This window comes from Erinaceus europaeus, chromosome 5, assembly GCF_950295315.1.
Source record: "Erinaceus europaeus chromosome 5, mEriEur2.1, whole genome shotgun sequence".
NCBI lineage: Eukaryota > Metazoa > Chordata > Mammalia > Eulipotyphla > Erinaceidae > Erinaceus > Erinaceus europaeus.
In genome coordinates, this window is record NC_080166.1 from 104,975,208 (window position 1) to 104,999,623 (window position 24,416).

At 35.8% G+C, this 24,416-nt stretch overlaps 1 non-coding gene across 1 annotated transcript; it reads left to right on the forward strand.

Moving 5' to 3' along the window:
• Positions 1–2,410: 2,410 nt before the first annotated feature.
• On the forward strand, positions 2,411–2,542 carry LOC132538865 (small nucleolar RNA SNORA21). The gene has a single exon (XR_009550175.1). It is a non-coding gene; the product is annotated as a small nucleolar RNA SNORA21 (small nucleolar RNA).
• Positions 2,543–24,416: the final 21,874 nt, after the last annotated feature.

The window sequence follows — 24,416 nt, forward strand, 5'->3', positions numbered from 1 at the left end:
GTGGTTATGTTTGTTCCTTTGTTCCAGGGTTTCTAGCTGTAGATGCAAAGAAAGATATGCTGAAACACTATTCTGAAAGTTAAGGAGCACTGTAACTGGGGCTTTACCACCCACAACTGACTTTTTCAAATAGAAAGACAGAGATGAAGCCAAAGACAGAGAGACAGAGAAAGACAGGGAACAACACAAGAGTACCAAATATTCCTCCTAGTGCAGTCGGGGCAAGTTTAAACCTGAGTCCACATGCCCTCTTAGGTGAACTATTTTGCAAGCATGATGATTTTAATATAAGTATAATAAAATATAACATTTTGTAAAAATTATTTATAATTTAAAATATATCTTTAGTGAAATCTTGCATTGTTTTCTTATGTTCTCATCATAGTTTGTTTATAGAAGAACCCATATTCCCAAGTATATATTGAAGTTATGTCTATAGATGACCGCACTGTGAGTGTAGTTTTAGGAATCAATTCAAGTATAATTGTCATTCAAACTTATTAACTAGCTATTTTTGACAAGAAAAAAAGGGTTCTGAGTAAAAGGTCCTGAATATGGGCTGATTTTTTGAGAAATGTATCATGTTATCATGCATACATTTTTATTTTTCCTAAAGTAAGAGTATTCACAAAATCTTGTATGGATGTCAATTCTAGGTGACAGTTTTTAACTTTAGCAGACAGACAAGTTTTCTAGCATGCTAATAATCCTATTGTGAAACATCATACAGAAATAAAACATGTTACCAAAATTAGTCCAAGTCTCAAATAATTGGAGTTTGGGTGAAGAATAGAGAGAAAAACAGCCTGGTAGACAAAATACATTTAAAAAATCAAATTAAATTAGAGGAAATAACAATGTTGGTTAAGACTCTGACGAAAAAGGAAATGTGGTATGCCTTAGGTGGGAATCTGAACTGGTGCAGACCCTAGGAGAAACAGTTTGGAGAAGGCTGGCAAAAAGAGATTGTATGGCTTGGGACAGAACGGATAGGACTGGAAGTGATGGTGCTAAATGTAATAAGATGTAAAAGACTACTACCTGGTACGTCACTCACATATAGAATGGAGATGAATAAGCAAATAAATTTGGGTGTAAAAAAATGTATTGATGGGGGGTTTGGGCGGTAGCACAATAGGCTAAGTGCACAGGGCGCAAAGTGCTAGGATTGGCTTAAGGATCCCAGTATGAGCCCCCAGCTCCCCACCTGCAGGAGAGTCACTTCACAAGCAGTGAAAACAGTCTGCAGGTGTCTTTCTCTCCCCCCTCTGTCTTCCCCTCCTGTCTGGATTTCTCTCTGTCCTATCCAAAAACGACAACAATAATAATAACAACAAAAAACGATAAGCAAAGGCACAAAAAGGGAAAAATAGCCTCCAGGAGCAGTGGATTCGTAGTGCAGGCACCAAGCCCCAGTGATAACCCTGGAGAAAAAAAAAATGTAGCAATGGGAGGACTGGGTGATGCTGCACATGTTACAGTGTGCAAGGACCTTAGATGGAGGCCCCAGTCCCCACCTACAGGGGGAAAGTTTCACAAGTGGGGAAGCATTGTTACAGTTCTTTCTCAGTCTCTCTCCCTATCATTCGCTTCCCTCTCAATTTCTGGCTATCTCTATGGCATAAATCAGTAAAGAAAAAATGTTTTGAAAAATGTGTTGACTATATAGTCCATAAATTCTTTATCGACTTTGTTAATGGCTACTTAGGCTGCTTCCATACTCTGCCTATTGTAAACAATACAATTTTGAACACAGAGGTGAAATGACTATATCCTTTTCAGACTAGTGTTTTTATGTGTTTTGGGTATATGACTAGCCATGGTATTGCAGGATCATGAGGTATTTCCACTTTTATTTGTCTAAGATCTCTCCAGACTATTTGTTTGCTTATTTGTTTTTTAGACAAAGACAAATCGCCTCAGACTTTCTGAGAACTACAGTGGCTACCAAAGAGGAGGGCAGTGGACTTTAGTGGTGAGTGTACTAACTTACAAACACTATGTATAGGTGAGAAACTATAATCCTGAAATCATAAAATTTGTCAATAACAGTTAAGTCATATACAGATATGTAGTCAAATTAAATAATCTGTAAAGCTAAACAGAGAAAGTGGGGCAGGCTGGGTGGTAGTATACTTGCTTGAACACACATTGCCATGCACAAGGACCTGCGTGGAGCCCCTACTTCCCACCTAAAAGGAAAAACTTTATGAAGCAGGTCTGCAGGTGTCTCTTTTACTCTCTATCTCTAAAACCTCCCTCTCCTCTTCACTTATCTCTGCCCTAACAAATAATATAGAAAAAAAAAAAGCCCCAGAAGCAGTGAATTCATCATGTAGTTACAGAACCCTAGCAATAACCCTGGTGGAAAGACAGAGAGGAGATAAGAGAAAGGAGAGAGAGAGGATATATTTTAAAAGCACTCGCTGGACCTTTTACTATTGGCCTATTGAGCCATCAAGAAAGGGAAGAGTAAAGACACCACTTTTGGGTGAAGAGACAGTATATCATTTTGTTTGTTTCAATCGGTGGTGTGACAAGTTAAAATAAAATAAAATAAAAAGAGAGAAAGTAGATTTTTTTTTGAAATTCTATGTTATATATTTTCATTTGGAAAGGGTAATGCAATTAAATTTTAATGAATTAACAAGTCTACTTCTTTATCTGATTATGCATTTACTTTTGTTCTGCTTATTATGTACCAGGTTATCTTATAGGTATTTTAAACATACTATGATACATCTTTAACTCTAGCCCTGCATGGAAGGTAACGTGAAATTAAATAAAGAAGAAAAAAAAAACTAATTACTAAGGAAGAAATTAATCTTTTCAAACATTATTAGATCTAGTAGGTGGTAGGTGCATAAATATATTTTTTAATTTCTTTATTGGGGAATTAATGTTTTACCTTCAACAGTAAATACAATAGTTTGTACGTGCATAATATTTCTAAGTTTTCAATATAAAAATACAACCCCCACTAGGTCCCCTGCCATCCTTTTTGAACCTGTCTTCTCCCCGACCAACTACAGAGTATTTTACTTTGGTACAATACGACAATTCCAGTTCAGTTTCTATTTCGGTTTTCTCTTCTGATCTTGTTTTCAACTTCTGCCTGAAAGTGAGATCATAGCATATTCATCCTTCTGTTTCTGACTTATTTCACTTAACACAAATGTTTCAAGGTCCATCCAAGACCAGCTGAAAGTACTGAAGTCATCATTTTTTATAGCTGAGTAGTATTCCATTGTGTATATAGACCACAACTTGTTCAGCCACTCATCTGTTGTTGGGCACCTGGTTGCTTCCAGGTTTTGGCTACTACAAATTGTTCTGCTAAGAACATATGTGTACACAGATCTTTTTGTATGGGTGTGTTGAGTTCTGTTGAATATATCCTCAGGAGAGGAATTGTAGGATCATAAGGTATGTCCATTTCTAACCTTCTGAGAGTTCTCCACAGATGTTGGACCTATTTACATTCCCACCAGCAATTCAGGAGGGTTCCTTTGAACCCAAGACCCCTCCAGCATTTGTTGCTGTTACCTTTTCTGATGTATGACATTCTCATAGCAGTGAAGTGGTATCTCATTGTTGTCTTTATTTGCATTTCTCTGACAATCCAAGACTTGGAGCATTTTTTCATGTGTTTCTCAGCCTTTTGGATCTCTTCTGTGGTGAATATTCTGTCCATGTCCTCTCCTCATTTTTGGATGGGGTTGTTTTCTTGTTGTTGAGTTTAGCAAGCTCTTTATATATTCCGGTTATTAGTCTCTTGTCTAATGTATGGCATGTAAAGATATTCTCCCATTCTGTGAGGAGTCTCTTGGTTTGGGTAGTGGTTTCTTTTGCTGTGCAGAAGCTTTTTAACTTTATGTAGACCCATAGATTTATGCTTGTCTTAGTCTTCTTTGTAACTGGATTCATTTCATTGAAGATATCTTTAAAATTTATGCAGAAATGATTTCTGTTAATATTTTTCTCTAAGTATCTGATAGTTTCTGGTCTTAAATCCAAGTCCTTGAACTACTTGGAATTTACTTTTGTGTTTGGTGAAATATAGTGGTTCACTTTCATTCTTCTGCATGTTTCAACCCATTTTTCCAACACCATTTGTTGAAGAGACTCTGTTTTCCCCATTTAATAGTCTGGGCACCTTTGTCAAAGATTAGATGTCCATAGGTGTGGGGGCTTACTTCTGGGTTCTTAATTCTACTCCACTGGTCAGTGTGTCTATTCATGTTCCAGTAACAAACACCTTTGATGACAACGGCACTATAATACAATTTGAGATCTAGGAGTGAGATGCCTCCAGTTGTTATTTCTTCTTAAGATTATTTTGGCAATTCTAGATCTTTTCTGGTTCCAGATAAACATCTGTAGCATTTGTTCTATTCTCCTAAAAAAGTGTGTTGGGATCTTGATGGGGATAGCATTAAATTTGTAGATGGCTCTGGGTAGTATATTCATTTTGATGATGTTAGTTCTTCCAACCCATGAACATCTTTCCACTTTTTTGTGTCTTTTGCAATTTCCTTGAGTATTGACTCATAACTTTCAGTATACAAGTCTTTCACTTCTTTGGTTAGGTTTATTCCTAGATATTTTATTGTTTTTGTTGCTATAGTAAAAGGAACTGATTTCCAGATTTCAACTTCTTCTAACATTGTTTGTATAAAGTAATGCCACTGATTTTTTGAATGTTAATTTTGTAGCCTGACACCTTACTATATTGCCTGATGATTTCCAAAAGATAATTGCTGGATTCCTTAGGTTTTTCTATGTATACTATCATGTCATCTGCAAACAGGGAGAATTTGACTTCTTCTCTTCCAATCTGTATCCCTTTAATTCCTTCCTCCTGTCTGACTGCTATGGCAAGAACTTCCAACACTATGTTGAATAGTAATGGTGATAGTGGGCAGCCCTGTCTAGTACCTGATCTGCGGGTAAATGCTTCCAGTTTTTCTTGAGTATGATATTGGCTGTAGGTTTGCTATAAAGACTCCACTATCTTCAGGAATTTTTCATCTATTCCCATTTTTTGTAGTGTTTTCATCATAAAGGGATGTTGTATTTTGTCAAAGGCTTTCTCTGCATCTATTGATATGACCATGTGGTTTTCAGTCTTGTTTTTGTTGATGTGGTTGATCAGGTTGATTGATTTACATATATTAAACCAACCTTGCATCCCTGGGATAAACCCCACTTAGTTATGATGAACAATCTTTTTAATATACCACTGTATCAAGTTGGCTAGAATTTTGTTCAATATTTTAGCATCTATGTTCATCAGATATATTGGTCTATAGTTTTCTTTTTTGGTTGTGTCCCTGTCTGCTTTTGGTATCAAAGTGACGCGTCCCTGTCTGCTTTTGGTATCAAAGTGATGCTGGCTTCATAGAAGCTGGAAGGGAGTATTGCAGTGTCTTCAATCTTATGGAAGACTTTTAAAAGTAGAGGTATTAGTTCTTCTTTGAAGGTTTTGTAGAGTTCATTTGTAAAACCATCTGGTCCAGGACTTTTATTTTTGGGAAGATTTTTGATAACTGTTTCAATTTCGTTAGCTGTGATGGGCCTATTCATGTTATCTAGTTCCTTTTTACTTAATTTTGGAAGTGCATAGGTATTTAGGAAATCGTCCATTTCTTACAGGTTCTCTAGTTTGGTAATTTTTTTTTTTTTGGTAAAATGAAAGAAGTTAAGGAATTTAAGCCCTCCGTATATTTTTAAAAATTTATAATAGCTGAAAAATTGAAAGATATATTAAGCACCTTTGAAATGTAAGATACAAACTTAAAATCTTTAACTTTATATTTACAATTAAAATTTCTGAACTGTATGCTTGAATATTTTAATAACCACAACACCTGGATTTGTTTTCAGTCTCTGTATCTCTCAAATGTTTAATGTGTTTGTGTGTTTAATTCACACATTTAGATTTATGTATGTAAAATATTTAAACTAAGTGCTCTTTTTTTTAAGTCATTTTCCTATTTTGTTAGTGTGTCAACTATGGTTTCAAAAAATCAGCAACATTCTTACCTACGTCTTTAGCGTTTTTTTTTAATTGGCGATTTTAAGATTAAAAGGAATATCTGGTTTCAGGTCTATTTTCATATCCACACATGGTGCATGTAAGTCACTTTTACTATTCCTATTAGTACAACTTTTCTAGATGAAATATCTGCTTGAAAGAATATTATATGAGAATATAAGAAAATAATCTAAAGTTTACAAGATAATGTTATGTAACATTTAATAGCAATTTCTATTAGAGGAATCCATAAAAGAAGTTAAGACTTTGGAACATATGCAGTCATACTGAAAGTAGATATGCATAAAGACCAATCAAGCCTTTCTGGATTCCAGGGGGGGGGCAGATTTTTACTTTGGAATCAGGGTTGAGAAATAAAATTCATTACATTATTAGTAGCGAGAGGAAAGAGGAGATATGGAGAGGTGAACACATGACATAAACATCACAATTAAATGACATTGTGCTGCCCATTTCCTCTGCTTATCCAGTATGTGTGCATACAGCTATCTCTAGTATAAACATCTTAAAGTTCATTTAAATATCTTAAAGGAAAACATAAACACCTTAAGAGCATGCATAATTGAAAGATCTCTCCAATATATATAACCCCATATATGAGACCTTTTATTTCCAATTCTAGTAATTATATCAGATTCTATGTTTACTCTGCAATTTCTGACCTTACCCAAGGACATAGGCATAGTTCAGAGGTAGGATAAAGCCTCTGTTAGTCAGAAGGGCCTCTTGACCCATTTACCTGTTTTTACCTGATACAGCCAAAACATGCCTAGAGGCTGGAGACAAAGCAATACAGATAAACAACTTAATGACATACTTTTTTTTCCCAATAAATGATCAAGGATTATAAGTGACAGGATCCTAAACAAAGAAACTCAGTTTCCTGCATAGCACATAGGTGTCCCTCCCAACATACATTTCTCTATTGCTTTTATTCTGGATCCGGCCCTCCAAATATAACAATGTAAGAGATCCCGAACTCCTTTCTGTTGATTACATTTAGACACAGTGGCTATATCCTAAATAAATATATAAATGTTGCCTATTGTGAAAAAAAACAGTATGGAATCTTGAAGGAAAATAAAAAGTAAATTGAAGACACATGCATGACTTAAAACTCCGTAATCTTTTAAAAGAACATGCAGGCAAGACCTCAGTTAAAACACATTAAAAGGAAACACTTCTTCTTCTAGCGTTTGCCCTTCTTCCGTAGCCAGTCAACAGCATCAGGTTGAGCCTGATGTAAAGTTTCGAGACCTCCTTTGAATCTGGAGAGATGGCAGTCGTTGACTATGTGGGTCATAGTCTGTCTGTAGCTGTAGGGGCAGTTCGGGTTGTCTCTGGCTCCCCAGCGATGGAACATAACGGTAGAAGGAAATCATAGAAGGATGGGGACTAAAGAAGATTTTGTCCAGAAATATGTTAACCAGTTATTGATTAGTACACATAATTAAACCTTATTAAAGAACAGACTAGTTAATTCATCAAAGTAACAAAATCAAAATCCTCAAAATAATGCAATTGAAGCATTATGCAAATACTAATATCAAAACATAATTGTGGTGACTACCTGGCACAACAAAAGCTAGAGTGTAACCCAGTTTCTCTTTCAGAAATATATAAATCTTTAACAGAAGCAACTGATAGCACAGCTATATACAAGATGCTGGGTATTATACCCCAAACCCTAACAAAGGGACTTTTCAAAGTTAACCCAATCACCAAATAATGTGATGATAACAGTAACTATCCATTGTCTTCTTGAACCCTTCTTCTTCTAGCGTTTGCCCTTCTTCCGTAGCCAGTCAACAGCAGGAACCTCACATTTCCTAAGACAGCAGGAACCTCACATTTCCACTATAGAGCCTATATTTTCCCCAGTCCTGGAACCTTAGGGTGGGACCCACTTTCCTGCATGCTTCTCTCAATCCAAATCAAATAATATTGCATCTGCGAATCGCAACCCAATCAACACAACGAATGCCACCCCAGCATGCTTCTCTTCAGATTGTGACCAGAGACTTCAGGTGTGGAATGACAACCCTTCAGCTTCATCACTCAGGTGAGACCTTTCCTTTCATAGTATTCTCTAATTCCATTCCAGGTGTTCCATTCCCCAATAAAGTCCCCAAACCTAGATATAGTCCAGGTCCCCTGAGATAGAGCATAGGTTCACATGTGCCCATAAACTAGGGGAAAATATATACCTGAAAGCTGAAGTACACAAGAGCCTGCAGGGAATACCCCCCAACACTTCATCTGCACTATTCCAGTCTTTAGGTCCATGGTTGTTCAACAATTTCTTTGGCTTTGTATGTTAACTCTCTTTTCAGCCACAAGGTTCCTGTGCCAGCACGATGCCTATCAGACTTCCCTGCACAGATGACCCCACCAATGTGTACTGGAGCTCCACTTCCCCAGAGACCCACCCTACTAGGGAAAGAGAGAGGCAGACTGGGAGTATGGATCGACCAGTCAATGCCCATGTTCAGAGGGGAAGCAATTACAGAAGCCAGACCTTCTACCTTCTGCAACCCACAAGGACCCTGGGCCCATACTCCCAGAGGGATAGAGAATGGGAAAGCTATCAGGGGAGGGGATGGGATATGGAGACCGGGTGGTGGGAATTGTGTGGAACTGTGCTCCTCTTATCCTATGGTTCTGTTAATGTCTCCTTTCTTAAACAAAAAAATAATAATAATAAAAAAGAAATATATAAATCTTTTTAAAAATATACCTTAAATATCAATTAAATAGTAAAGTAAAATGATATTCTGAATCTATTAGATCTAGTTATATAGAATTACATTCACTGAATTTATTTGATAAAGGGTGTATGTCGCCAACAATATGACTGAAGTAAAGTCACCTTTTCCCCTTACCATTCATGTTAAATTCTTATTTAAAACATTAACTATTTAAGGGAAAATATATCTTTTTTAATAAATTTGTCTTTAGATAAACATTCATGTGTGAAATTGAGTCATGTTTTCCTCAGGGATTCATTCTCTGTATCACTGACGGTGCTCCTGTCAACGTTCTTAGAATATGGATTACAAAAAGAGCAGAGGGAGTGGGAAACATTGAAAGATTTAAAACTTAAAAAAAAAGTAATATAGCTTATATACTATATCATTTTAAATTACCTAATACTATTTCTTGAGAAAAATACATCTTAAATCATGCATATTTACATGGAGTATTTAAAGTTGCATTAATTTAAGAGATGGCTTTGTAAGTATACACTGATCATCATATAACATAAATTCTCTCCTTTTTATTTTAAATACATCTACAAAATTTTGCTTATACATTAGTTTAACAGGGTACTGAAACAAAGGAAAATGTGTATAGATGTATTACTGCATTTATAATTATTTTATAACACAGATGGCAATTAGCCTATAAAAATCTTTAAAATATTGATGAGAATGCCTAAAAATCATGTTATAAATATTAAAATAACATTTTTTTCCTCCAGGGTTATTGCTGGGGCTTGGTACCTGTACCACGTGTAGTTCTTATTATTGTTGTTATTGATGCCATTATTGTTGGATAGAACAGAGATAAATTGAGAGAGGAGAGGAAGACAGAGAGGGGGAGAGAAAGATAGACACTTGCAGGCCTGCTTCACTGCTTGTGAAGTGACCCTCCTTATAGGTGGGGAGCCCAGGGCTCGAATCGGGATCCTTATGCTGGTCCTTGCATTTAATGCCATGTGTGCTTACCCCACTGCTCTACTTCTTGGTCTTTGCACATGGAAACATATGAACTTAACCAGCTGAATTATCCACACCCACACTCTCACTTCCACACCTATCCCCCACCCCTATATTTTGTAATATCTTTAATTAGTTCTAGTTAGACTGTGCACATGAACATCAGCTTTTTTAAAATTCAAATTACTACTTTCAAGAGTAGAAAGAAGACATCATTTGGAACTGTGTTGGAATTCTATAATGTGGGTATCATTAAAGAGTCTTCAATACTTTAATAGTTGGGAGGAAAGAAACTCTTTTCTCTGTTTAGATATCCTCGTATATATAAGATCTTAAAACACTGCGATTACAAATTCAAATTTAATGAAGCTTCTATAAAATGATAATTAAAATACAATTTTTCACCTACATACTACTCAAACTAAATGCAATATGCACATGGCAATATATTAGAAAAGATATTTGAATTTGGTGTGGATTTGTAAAGGGTTATTTTAGAGGGTTTTCTTTTTTCCATTTCTTTTTTAACCAGGAGAATTAAAGATTATGCAATAAGTCTGTGTTCACATATAATGAAGTGAGTTCATCACATCAGGATTTTCAAGGCTAAATCCTATACTTAGGAAGAATATTCTGCTTTAATCCATGTTAAATGTTGAATCAAAATATATAATTAAATCTTCTTAGTGTGCAGGATGAATAATATATATTTTGTATGCCATTTCTTAACAGAAATAAAAAATACTTCACTTTTTATAGTCGTGACTAAGTTTGATAATATCTGTGTCATCGTTACTTACAATATGGGAACACATATTTGGAAGCACATTAACTAAAAAGTCAGCATACATAAACACAGCAAAGCTAGACTTCATAAAATCTGTCAGAACACCTACCTGAAACTTTGGCATAAAATTATTTCATTGACATATCTAAAGGTCAAGCAAAACTTGATGAATACTAAAAGAAACCAATATAATAAGAAAGTCTAGAGAATTCTGTTTTGAAGTTAGCAAGGTACATCCTTTGCCAAGCAAAATATAAATTGCAATAACCATATAATTAATATTTTATATGTTTCTATGATTAGAAAGAAAGGAATGAATGTCATTTGCATGCTTAGTAAACAAAGTGTGAATTGCAGTGATTATTCATACTAATTATTTTTTTATTATCTTTACTTAATAGATAGAGACAGCCAAAACTCAAGAGGGAAGGGGGGGGTAGAGAGGAAGACAGACAAAGAGGCATCTCCAGCACTGGCTTGCCATTCTCAAAGTTTTCTCCCAGCAGGTGAGGACCAGGGACTCGAACCTGGGTCCTTGCGTATTGTAACGTGTGCTCAACCAGGTGCGCCACCACCTGGCCCCTGTGATTGCTCATACTATTAATAAAGTAACTAAAGTAATTGTTAACAGTGCCTCAGACTGGGAGTGGGGTTATATTTAGTTAACCAGAAGTTTTGCTATGCCTATTGTTTTCTTTTAAATTTTTTATTTATTGGATAGAGAGCCAAAAAAGAGGGAAAGGGGTGATAGAGAGGGAGAGAGACAGAGAGACACCTGCTGCCCTGCTTCACCATTCATGAAGCTTTCCCTCTGCAGGTGGAGACCAGGGACTTGAACCTAGGTCTTTGTGTACTATTGTGTATGTTCTTAACCAGGTGTGCCACCACCTGGCCCCTGGCTATTGTTTTCTATAACTGAAGAACTCAAGAGACAAACATTTATTTTTCTAGTGTCTATATTTTTGTATCCCTTATTGATCTTAAGTTTCCCTGAATATTTCTTTTATAAAATCATAGTACACTGCTTCACCATGTGCACACCCAGGTTCCATTCTGGCATCCATCACATTAAAAGAACCTTCAGTGGGAGTGCGAGAGAGACTTTATTGAAATGTTTTTCTATATCTTGCTGATAATTCAAACTGTACTAAGCAAATTTTTAAATAAAATGTACTGAGGGTCTCCATCTAGCCAAAGACTTTCTATAGTCTATTGAACTGAGATTAAGTTTGAAGGACAACTTTCCTAGGAAAAGTTCAGATAACATCAAGTTAAAGTAGAAATGCCATGCAAAAGTTCTTGACTGTGTTCATCAAGATATGAAAAATATTATTGGTTAGTGTGTTAGAAGTGTCAAGAAAGCTGCTGACTTGTTGTCTTCTTTAGGGACTTGACCAATTTCTTTATCTAAAATCAAATGATTAAGGACAGTGAAATGAACTCCACCTTCACAGCTGCCCCTCATCTGTCAGAGACCGTTAGAGTAAGAAAAGAAGGTCTGGCAAGCAGAGTCAAGGTGAGAGTCCACTGCTAGATATTTTTCTTGGCAACTAATAAGTCCTTAGGTTTGATCTTCACAGAAAAAAGGGTCATTTTTATTATTGCCAATGTTTTTTTTTTTTTTTTTTGCCTCCAGGGTTATTGCTGGGGCTCAATGCTTTCACCAAGAATCCACTGCTCCTGGAGGTCATTTTCCCCCCTTTTGTTGCCCTTGTTGTTGTAGCCTTGTTGTGGTTATTATTGTTGTTGTTGTTGGATAGGACAGAGAGAAATGGAGAGAGGAGGGAAAGACAGAGGGAGAGAGAAAGATAGACACCTGCAGACCTGCTTCACCTCCTGTGAAGCGACTCCCCTGCAGGTGGGAGCCAGGGGCTCAAACCGGTATGTGCTTAACCTGCTGAGCTACCGCCCGACCCCCTATTGCCACTGTTTTAATCACATGTATAAGTTAGTGATCTTGTAAAAGTCAATTAATAACCATATGTGTGTGTGTGTGTGTGTATATATATATATATATATTTTTTTTTTTTTTGCCCGCAGTCACTGGGGCTTAGTGCCTGCACTACACATCCACTGCTCTTGGTGGCCTTCCCCCCAACACACACACACATTTTTATTTGATAGGACAAAGAGAAATTCAAAGGGGAAGTGGAGACAGAGAGGGAGAGTAAAACATAAACACCTGCTTCACCACTCATGAAGCATCCCCACTGCAGATGATGAGGAGGGACTCAACGCAGACCCTTGCGTACAGTACTATGTGCACTTAGATAGGTGTACATTGTATCTGATCAGAGAGGAAAAGCTTTTAACTTCTCACCACTGAGTATGATGTTGGCTTTAGGTTTTCTCTTTATAGACTCAACGAGTTTGAGAAATTTCCTGTCAATTCCTATTTTTTAAATGTTTTGATCACAAATGGGTGTCGCATCTTGTCAATGGCTTTTTCTGCATCTACTGAAATAATCATATGTTTTTTTCCTTTTGTTGATATGCTAAATCACATTATTGATTTACATATGTGGAACCATCCTTGCATCTCTAGGATAAATCCTAGTTGGTCATGATATACAATTTTCTTAATGTACCATCCAATTGGACGGGATCTTGTTCAATATTTGTAATCTTTTCTAGTTACGTTTCTATCTGCTTTTGGTATGGGGTAATGTTGGCTTCCTAGAAGGTGTTAGGGGGTATTCCTGTGTCTTCAATATTTTGAAAGAGCTTGAGGAGTATAGGCAATAGCTCCTTGTTAAAGGTCTTGTAGAATTCATTTGTAAAACCATCTGGCCTGGACTTTTGTTATTGGGAGGGTTTTGATTACTATTTCAATTTATTTGGCTGTAATTGATCTATTTATGTTTTGCAGTTCTTCCTTCCTGGTTTACTCTCAGAAGGATATATATGTCTAGAAATTAACCATCTACTCAAGATTCTCCACTTTGGTAGCATATAATTGTTCATAGAAGCCTCCCATGATGCTTCGGATTTCTGTGGCATCTGTTGAGGTCTCTTCCCTTTCACTCATAATATAACTTGTCTAGGTCTTCTTCCTTTGCTTTTTTTTTTCTAGTGAGTCTTGCCAAGTGAATTTTATATGCATGTAACAATAACTATACTGCATACATTAATCCCCTCAATAAAAATGTTTAAAAAATCTATTAAAAAGTCAGTCACAACTAAAAGTCCAAAATAGTATAAAGTTAAAGTGGAAATCTCATTCAAAAGTTCCTGAGTGTGTTGCTCAGGTTACGAAAACATATTGGTGAATGTGTTAAAACTTTCAAGAGAGCTGCTGACATGTTGGTAAGGACTTAAACCAAGATCCTTATCTCAAACAGTGATCAAGGGAAGTGAAGCAGCATTACCTTCACAGATTTCTCTCATTTATAAGAGACAATTAATGGAAGAGAAGAAATACTCACCAGCAGAATTAGGGAGGTAGTTCAGTGGTAGAGCTCTGGGTTTCCAGACCTGAGGCTCCAGGATAAAATCTTATTCTTTGCAGTGTGATGTGGCTTGAGGATGGGGACTTGCAAAGAACTTAACTGTATTTTAACTTTTAAATATTTTTACTTCATTTCAAAGAGATAAGTAGGAGCATTCCTGGGCTGAAATCAAATGTGGAGCTGGAGGTTAAAATTAGTGCAATCGCCATGTGAGTTATGTACTCTACTCACTGAGCTGCTCCCGGCAGCTGGGCTCAGTGTTCCAATATGGACTCAAGTGATTCTAAATTATAGATTTTAAATCTAAGAATAATAAATTACAGATCCTTGACTTTTTAAAAATGTAATTAAATGTACAAAGTAACTCAACAGTAGTCCATGTAAGACACCAGTCAATGACAGTGACACAATCAAGCCTGCTAAGTCATCCTATTCCTGGGCAATATGACATGCATATTGCAAACACTGTATTCTAGAAATTCACTGCCCTTACAAAAAAATGTCATGCCCCAGTTGTAACAACTATAGCAATGTCATAAAAATTAGTGAGGGGAAAACTAAATCATCCTGATTTAGTTTTAATGACTTTCTAACATGATTATCCAATTAAGAAAAAAATATGTATCTTGTAGAGCCAGGCATTAAATCCAAAAGATTTTACAGTCAATGTATCCCTATCAAAAATTCCAAGAGCATACTTTAATAAAAAGAGAAAATGTTATTAAATTTTACCTGGCACAACAAAAAGTTTCCAAATTGCCAGAACAGTTCTAATAAAAATGGAGGAATCACATTCCAAAGATTAAACTATATTATAGTACAACTGTAATCAATACACTGTGATAGAATAATCATAAAGACTGTTTAGTTATTTTTTTCAAGTTCATGTGTTTCAATTCTTTAGATTCTACATGAGTTTAATTTATTCATTATTTGTCTTTTATCTCTAGTTGTCTTTTATCTCTCTACTTACTTTACTAAGTATAGTCACTTCCAGATCCATCCATTTTGCTCCAAAGGACACATTATCATCATCTTTTTTTTTTCACAGAGTTGTATTCTATGGGATAAATATTTCAAAATTTATTTGGCCAGTTATCTGCCCATGAGCATTTAGGCTGACACTCTTTGAGTATTGTAAATAATGCAGCTATGAAAATAGGCATGCATAAATCCCTTCCAAATAACTGTCTGTATGCATGCCCTTTGCATAAATGCTTAAGAGTGGTAATGCTAGATCATAAGGTAGTTCTCTTTTTTGTTTGTTTAAGGACTTTCCATACATATGTCTTCCAAATGGACAGTATCAGTTTCCATACTCACCACAATGTAATAAATAGAGTCCTTTTTTTTTTTCCCTCTGCAACCCCACCAATGACTGTAATTTCTTCTTTTGTTGATGTAGGCTATCAGTACAAGTGTAAGGTGGAATCTCAGTATAGAAATGACTTTTGGAGTAACTAATATCAATAGTGAGTGATTCTGTTAAATAAGTCTGGTTTATTTCATCATGTATAAAAGTAAACTCCAAATAGACCAAAGATTTGGATTTTAGGTCAGAAAGCACTATACATAGAAGAAAACATTGGCAATACTCTCTTCCAAGTATGTTTTAAGAACATCAATGATACAATCTAATTGCAAGAAAAAAATTAGCCAATGGAACTACATCAAACTGAAAAACTTTTGCACAGAAAAAGAAATCACCACTGAAAAAGAGAGACTTTCCATGGAGTGGGAGAAAATCTTTATATGTCATACTTCAGAGGACTCATGGTCAAAAATACACAAATAATTCATCAAAATCAACAGTAAAAGTACAAGCAACCCCATTAAAAAGTGTGTGTGGGAGGCATAGGCAGTATTTCTTCCAAAAGAAGAGATCCAAGGGGCAAATAAGTATTTGAAAAAACATCACTGATGACCAGAAAAATGCACATAAAAACCAGCTATACCACTCAACATCTGTGAGAATCTCAAACATTAGAAAAGACAGAAACACCAAGTGGTACACTGTAGTGGGGTAGGGACTCTCATATATTGCTGGTAAGAGTGTAAATTGGTCCAATTCTGGTGGAAAACAGTTTGGAGATTAATGGACCTACTTTATGTCTCTGAAATCCCTCACCTGAAGATAAACCCAGCGGAATCAAAGACACCTAGCTGAAGAGACCTGTGCACACCTATGTTCAAAGCAGCACAGTTTTTAATAGCTTAAACTTGGAATCAACCCAAATGTGCAACTAAAGATGACTGGCTAAGAAAGTAGTGATATAGGGGTTGGGTGGTAGTGCAGCTCGAGCCCCCAGATCCCCACCTTCAGGGGAGTCACTTCACAAGCATGAAGCAGGTCTGCAGGTGTTTATCTTTCTCTCCCCCTCTTTCTTCCTCTCCTCTCTCCATTTCTCTCTGTCATGTCAAACAATGTTAGTAGGTAGTGATATATATTATTATTATCATTATAAACAATGAGATCATGTCCTTTGCAATACCTAGGTCAGAACTTTAAGATATCATGTTGAGTGAGATAAGCCAGAAACAAAATGGCCAATACTGAACAATCTTACTAGTAGGTAGAACTTAAAATAAAAAGACAACGAGGGAAAGCATTAGGTGAAACATGGACTGGGTATGATATACTGCACCAAAACAAAGAACACTAAAGGAGAGAAAATGGTAGAACAAAGAGACACCAGAGTCCAGGTATGTATGCTGGAGGAGGAGGGCCTAGGCTGGGAGAGGAAGTGCCTTTCAAACACTTAGACATCTATCATGAGAATAGGAGAGGTTGTACCTATGCATCATCAACACTACTATAAACCATTAACACTCCCCCATAAGTGTAAAAAAAAAAAAAAACAATTTTATGATAAAATAAAGAAAAGAAAAGAGTGGCCAATGAGTCTTATAGGTAGGACTGGGTGGTGGCACATTTAGTAGAATGTACATGTCATCATACACAAGGACATGGGTTCAAGCCCCTCATCCTCACCAGCAGGGGTAAAGCTTCAGGAGTGGTTAAACAGTACCACAAGTGTGTTTCTTTCTTTCGCTTTCCCTCTCCTATCTCAATTTCTATTTTTGACAATGAAGGAGAAGGGCAAGAAAGAAAGTGAACAAATGGGCAGGGGTAGATAGCATAATGGTTATGCAAAGAAACTCTCATGCCTGAGGCTCCAAAGTCCCAGGTTCAATCCCCTGCAAAACCATAAGCCAGAGCTGAAGAGTGCTCTGGTAAAATAAAAATAAAAATAATAAAAAAAAAAAAGTGAACAAAAAGAAAGAGAAAGAGAAGTTGGGGGGGAGGTGGAGGAGCAGAAGAAGTCTTATAGACAAATTTTAGTAGAGAATAACAACACATAGTGTGAAGAGATCTAAGGTTAGTTCAGTATATTTGTATTTTAGAATACTGAATGGATTTATAAAAAATGATGTATAAAGAATGGATATATAGAAATGGATATATAATATATAAAAATGGATATATAAAGAAAACATACATTATCATTCATCCCCCTAACTAAAAAAAAAAGATAATGTTTCTGGTTGACGGGTAACACTGATTTTGTATATGATCATGATTATAATATTTTTTGTTTATTCATGAAGCACATTTTGATGATACTTTCCTATCACTGTTCCAGTTCATTTAAAAATTATTAAATGTGAACTCTTAAGTATTAAAAGAAATTCTTTTCAGTTTTAGGGCAACAGAGATATCTAAACATTATCATTTAAAACTGATTTTCAATTCATTAGGTTTTACAAATCACCTGTGATTAAGGAAAACAACTGAAAGCTAACTCAAAGTCAATTAGTATTTTGAATGCTTTCTTTAAAGATTCAGTTAACTATGGAAAAGTCAATGTGTACAGAATGCAAATCTATTAAATTCATATTTTAGACTTCATGCCTTTTTTCTAAGAATAAAGTCTTATCATACAAAATATTTCTAAAAGTGAAACATTTCTATATATAGTTGATGTGAAATTATAGTGAATAGTTTTACCCTAAATATTTAGATTATTCTCATAAAGAAATAAAACATTTTAATGTACTATATTAATTGATATAGTTCTTTTGCATCAGCTTTTTACTGAACTCAAAACTAAGCCAAATATACTATTTTGCTGAAATTTCATTTTGCAATGTAGCAACAGGAGCCTAAGAAGCAGGGAATTAATATGATGAATCATTTTGGATTTTATTTTGATTTTATTTTTGAATTGAAGAAATTTTGAGTTCATTTAGTCATTTTTCTCTTTTTTCTATTTTTAGATATGAGTACAAATTGATGCTATTCCTCATTTCATATGAACAGGTACTTTGTGTCATATTTATGATTTAGCTTCAAACTCTTCTGACAATATTCAATGCTTTGTTTCACGATGCTTTATGAGAACAGTTTTTTCTTAACATTATATTGTGGAAACCAGGTTCTTCCAAACTTGGAAATATTAAACAGCAACTATGTGACTGAAACAAGACCTAATTATAAAACAAAAAAATTAAGCTCTGAAGACTTTCTTTCCTTTGCTTTTATTTGAAGGAACAGAAGTGAACATTGTCCCATTTCTTTCTACCATGCCCTAATATTACTTTATAACTCATTGCCAATCATCAGGCACATTGTCAGAAATGTGACAAGGATTCCAGAGTGTCTATTGTAGCATTACACCGCAAGATATACTGGTTAGGGCACGGATTAAACCTGGTATCTCAAAACTCTAACCTTATATCCATGTTGTACTCAGCTGCCTGAGAGTGACAGGGCTAATTGGTTCACTCTCTGGGATAAGGTTACTTTGCTGTAGTCAGTTGACTGATATTTGAAATTGTCAAGCTAGCAAATTTAGTTCCCTTATGTTTCCCTTTCCATAGAAATTGAAGATATTCTTACACATTCATGTAATGCTGCACAAGTTTCTTTCTGAAAATCAATATGGTTGACGTCTTCAGAATCTAAGTTTTAACTTACCTGACATACCTTTCTTACTCACATCAAAATGATCTAACATTTAAACTAGAGAAAATTGAAATGAAAAACTGAGTACTCAGAATACCAAAGACTACTCAGAATATTGAAGCTGGTATTTGACATTCTTCACAAATGTACAAACCATACTGTGTTTAACTACCCACATCTTGCTTACTGAGTATTCAGTTAATGGGATGAGATATTGGCTGTCAGGAAATTCATTATTTATTTTTGTTTTTCTACAAAAAGTGTTTCATGGCTTTTCCAACAACCCAATATACTGCAAAAATTTCCTTTTCTCAACATTTCAAAGATTGTTTAGTCATTTCCTCAAAAAAATTTTTTAAATGTTGTGGGCTGGGCCGTTAAACAGATACAACTGCCATGCTCAAGGATTCAGCTCCTGTTCCCCACCTGTAAGGAGAGAATTTCACGAGTGATGAAGCAGGCCTGCAGTAATTTTCACCTAAAAAAGATGAAGAAATCATCTCAACTAAATGACCATAGGTCTTCAGATTAGTAGATAAGTAATATGTGAGGGTTGAGAAACATGGGTAGTGTTATTAAATTTGAGAAATGACATGGAATTAACTTTCATAAAAACCTACACTATGACTAGCAACTTCTTTCCTGGGCATTTATGCAAAAGAAAAAATAAAAAGTATCAAGAGATTTATATACACTTATGTTGATAGCAATGTGACTTCTAATAATACAAACTGAAAGCAACTTGGATGTACAAGGACCAATAAGTGGCTAAGAAAGGTTTGGTGTATATATACACAACAGAATATTATTCAGCCATTTAAAATGATGAGGCATCTCCTTTGCCTCTCTCTCACACCTTCTCTGAATAGAAATGAAAAAAATATGGCTGACAGAGTTGTAATTGTGCAGGGACTGAATCTTAGAGGTAAGCCTGGTGACAGCAGATTCCTCATGGAGGTACAGACACTGTTATATTTGAAGTAGGATTATATTTTGATCATTATAGGTTCTGTGTGATTGACATATGTGAGCTTATTTAATTATATTCAAATTAATGTGGGATATATTTTTAACACACCATAGTATATTGTGATTTAAAAACTCTAGAAATTGGGGGGTTCCTGGAAGATGGCGGACTGAGAAGCTGCTAGTGGTGCGAGCTCTGACCACATCTTCTGGAAATGGTAGGATTTTCTGCCTTTAGTAGGCCAGTCAATAAGGGGTCCTAGGGGTGACACCAAGGAGGTGACTATAACTTAATTGGGTTAAAAAATAGAGTAGAAAAAAAGGAAAAAAAATTTTTTTCTTTTAAATTATTAAGCATACCTCCTCCCCCTCACCCCCCCATAAACAGTCCCTGGGGACCAGCTCCTAGCAGGCTCCCCTGCTGAGCTTCTGTCTTTCCAAGATTCTTGTCCCACCAGGGAGTATCATTCATTCTAAGTATACCCTTCTGAAACCTCTGGCCTTTTTTCTTTCTAAGTAGCCACCCCCCACCTCACCCCGCATAGCTAATTAAATAATTAAAATAAATAAATAAATAAATAAACTCCTTTCAGCGCTCTTTTATGACTGTTCTTTTTCTTATCTTTTCCTTTTTTCTCAATTTATTTTTTTTGTTTTCTTTTTCTCATTCTTGTCACCCTTTCTTCCTTAATCCTACAGCTTCCAAAGCCACAGGCTCCAGCCTCCACACCACCAAACAGAGTGCTTTTTTGAATTCACTGATACATATTTGGGAATTATTTGGGGGAAGAATTCTGACTCAGTGTGGATTCTCACTGTGAGTGTCTCTGCTCAACTTCCCTTCCTCCTTTAGCCACCCCTAGAATATACAGTGGATAGTAGATTTGCATAACTGTCTACTTCAGCTATCCTTGTCTAGTCCTGAGATTTTTTTTTTTCATTCTTAACAATCAGCTGCCTCTGATCAAGAGGTTTGAGGTAATCTGGGACAGGGTTTTTTTTTTACCCTGCTCTATTTTATTATTAATATTATATAAAGGCATAAATCTCCCCCCCCTTTAGGTTGATCAGAATTAACTCTTAGGGTATCTTTCATTGCTAGGGGAGTGGGCATCTTATCTATTGTGGGAGGAACTTTTCACCTTACTCCTACCTCCTTTACAGACTCTCCCCTCCCTTCTCCTCTTAGCTAATTAAAAAAAGCAAATTAAATTAAATTAAAAATAAAGTAATCAAAAAAAAAACCTTTCCTTTCACTGCTCTTTAATTACAGCTCTTTTTCTTATCTTTTCTCTTTTCTCTCACTTGTCTCTTTTTTCTTTTTTTGTTTTTCTCTCTTTTTTTTTTTATCTTGTCATACACTTCTTCCTTCCTTCTTCTTTACCTTTCTGAATTTGTGAATTACTTTGGGGAAGAAATCTGACTCAGAGTGGATTCTCTATGTGTGTATCTCTGCTCTAGTTCCCTTTCCCCTCTTGTTACCCCTAGAATATACAGTGGATAGTAGATATGCATAACTGTCTATTCTTGCTATCCCTTCTTTCTTTTCTCTCTTCTTCACTGGGAATTAGTTACTATTTTTTCATGGACTGGAGAAATTGGCTAACTGGTCATGATCAATACTTGCTTCATTTGCTACTGTAACTCCTGAGGTTGGTGAGTGCAATTGTCATAAAGGTATTTAGTACAGTATTGCTTGTGCTCAAGACACAAAAACTGAGGAACAGAGCATAAAAAAAGAAACACACAAATCAAAAAAATGGGTAGATCAAAAACAAATAAAACTGCTACTCCAATGAATGAAGACAAGAGCCCAGAAGAAACTACAAATCAGCCAGAAGTAACCATAGATAAGAAAAGTATGCAAGCAATAATAAACTTATTAATCACAGAAATGAAAACAACATTGGAATTAAGGAATGGCAGTATTAGGGAAACAACAGTTGAGACAACCAAGGAAAATACTGATTATCTTGAGGCAATTAGAGAACTGAAAGCTGAAATAGCTGTAATGAAGAAAGAAGCTGAGGCAAGGGAAAGCAGACCAACAGAGGCAGAAAACAGAATTAGTCAGACAGAGGATGAGCTAGAGAAAACGAAGAAAGAGGTGTAAAAGCTTAAAAAGAGATTGAGAGACACTGAAAACAACAACAGAGACATATGGGATGATCTCAAAAGAAGTAACATTTGTATAATTGGGCTGCCAGAGGAAGAAAGAGAGGAAGGGGAAGTAAACATTCTAGAGGAAATAATAGGAGAAAACTTCCTAGACCTGAATAACAGAAAGGACATCAAGATTCAAGAGGCCCAGAGAGTCCCAAACAGAATCAACCCAGACCTGAAGACACCAAGACATATCATAGTCAAAATGAGAAGAAGTAAGGATAAAGAAAGGATCCTAAAGGCTGCAAGAGAGAAACAAAAAGTCACATACAAGGAAAAACCCATAAGATTATCTGCAGATTTCTCCAGTCAAACTCTAAAAGCCAGAAGAGAATGGCAAGATATCTACTCAGCCCTGAATGAAAAAGGGCTTCAACCAAGGATAATATATCCTGCTAGACTCTCATTCAAACTAGATGGAGGGATCAAAATCTTAACCAAACAACAGTTAAAGGAGGCAACCATCACCAAACCGGCCCTGAAAGAAGTTCTAAAAGACCTCTTATAAACAAGAACATCATTATAATACTGGCAATATATCAGAGCAAACAAAAAAAAAAATTTTTAACAATGGCACTACAATACATTAAATCCATAATATCAATAAATATCCATTGTTGGTATGCATGAGACCCATTCTGTTTCATTTGGTTTAAATCCCCCAAGCTTAACACTATTCTATTTACATAACCACTGTTAACAAGTTCCACCCTCCCTCCAGGGCATTGTGGTTCAGTGATGGGATTCTCGCCTGCTCTGCCCCTTCTTTGTAACACTCTGATTTTCACCAGTCACTTTTCTCTCCACCCTCTCTATGTCACATCCTGTTTCCACCCTACTTGGCAAGTATATATAAAGACAGCATTGTGAGTTTTAGAGTACTGTACTTTGAGTTTAACTTAGCTCGTCTTAGATTGTGCTGCGTCCTGCATGAATAAAGAGATACTGCCTACAACCCATCCATGAGTACCTGGTTGTCTGTTACCTGCCTGTGAAGCCAGCCTGGCGAAAACAACATAACCCATCGAAAACAACAGTCCATGACTTATACTCACCCATCAAAAGGCACAGAGTTGGGGGATGGATCAGAAAACATAATCCAACCATATGTTGCTTGCAAGAATCCCATCTGTCACAACAAGATAAACACAGACTTAAAGTGAAAGGATGGAAAACTATCATAAAGGCTAATGGACCACAAAAAAGGGCAGGAACAGCCATTCTCATCTCAGACACCATAGATTTTAAATGAAATAAAGTAAAAAAAGATAGGCAAGGACATTACATAATAATTAGAGGATTAATCAGCCAAGAAGACTTAACATTCATTAACATCTATGTACCCAATGAGGGACCATCTAAATACGTCAAGCATTTACTGAAAGAATTTCAAAAATACACCAATAGTAAAACAATAATAGTGGGAGACTTCAATACCCCACTCTTACACTTAGACAGATCAACAAAGTAGAGAACCAACAAAGATATAAGAGAATTGAATGAAGAGATTGACAGACTAGACCTCTTGGACATTTTCAGAGTCCTTCACCCAAAAAACTGGAATACACCTTCTTTACAAATCCACAAAACACATACTCAAGGACAAACCACATGTTAGGCCACAAAGACAACATCAATAAATTCAAGAACATTGAAATTAACCCACATATCTTCTCAGACCACAGTGGAGTAAAACTAACATTTAACAACAAACAGAAAATTATTAAAAGACACAGAATTTGGAAACTAAACAACATACTCCTTAAGAACCACTGGGTCAGAGATTTGCTCAAGCAGGAAATTCAAATGTTCCTGGAAACAAATGAAAATGAAGACACAACCTATCAAAATATTTGGGACACAGCTAAAGCAGTACTGAGAGGGAAACTTATAGCCATACAATCACATATTAAACACCACGAAGATGATCAAATGAAATACCTTACTGCACACCTCAAGGACTTAGAAGAAGAGGAACAAAGGAACCCTAAAGCATCCAGAAGGACAAAAATCACTAAAGTTAGAGCAGAAATAAACAACATCGAAAATAAAAGAACCATACAAAAGATCAATGAAGCCAAATGTAGGTTCTTTGAAAGATTAAACAAAATTGACAAACCCCTAGCCAGACACACCAAACAAAAAAGAGAGACTACTCAAATTAATAGAATTGTAAATGATGGAGGAGATATTACAACTGACACCACAGAAATCCTGAGAATTCTGCGAAACTTCTACAAAGAACTATACGCCACCAAGCTAGATAATCTGGAAGAAATGGAACAATTTCTAGAAGTATATGCCCTTC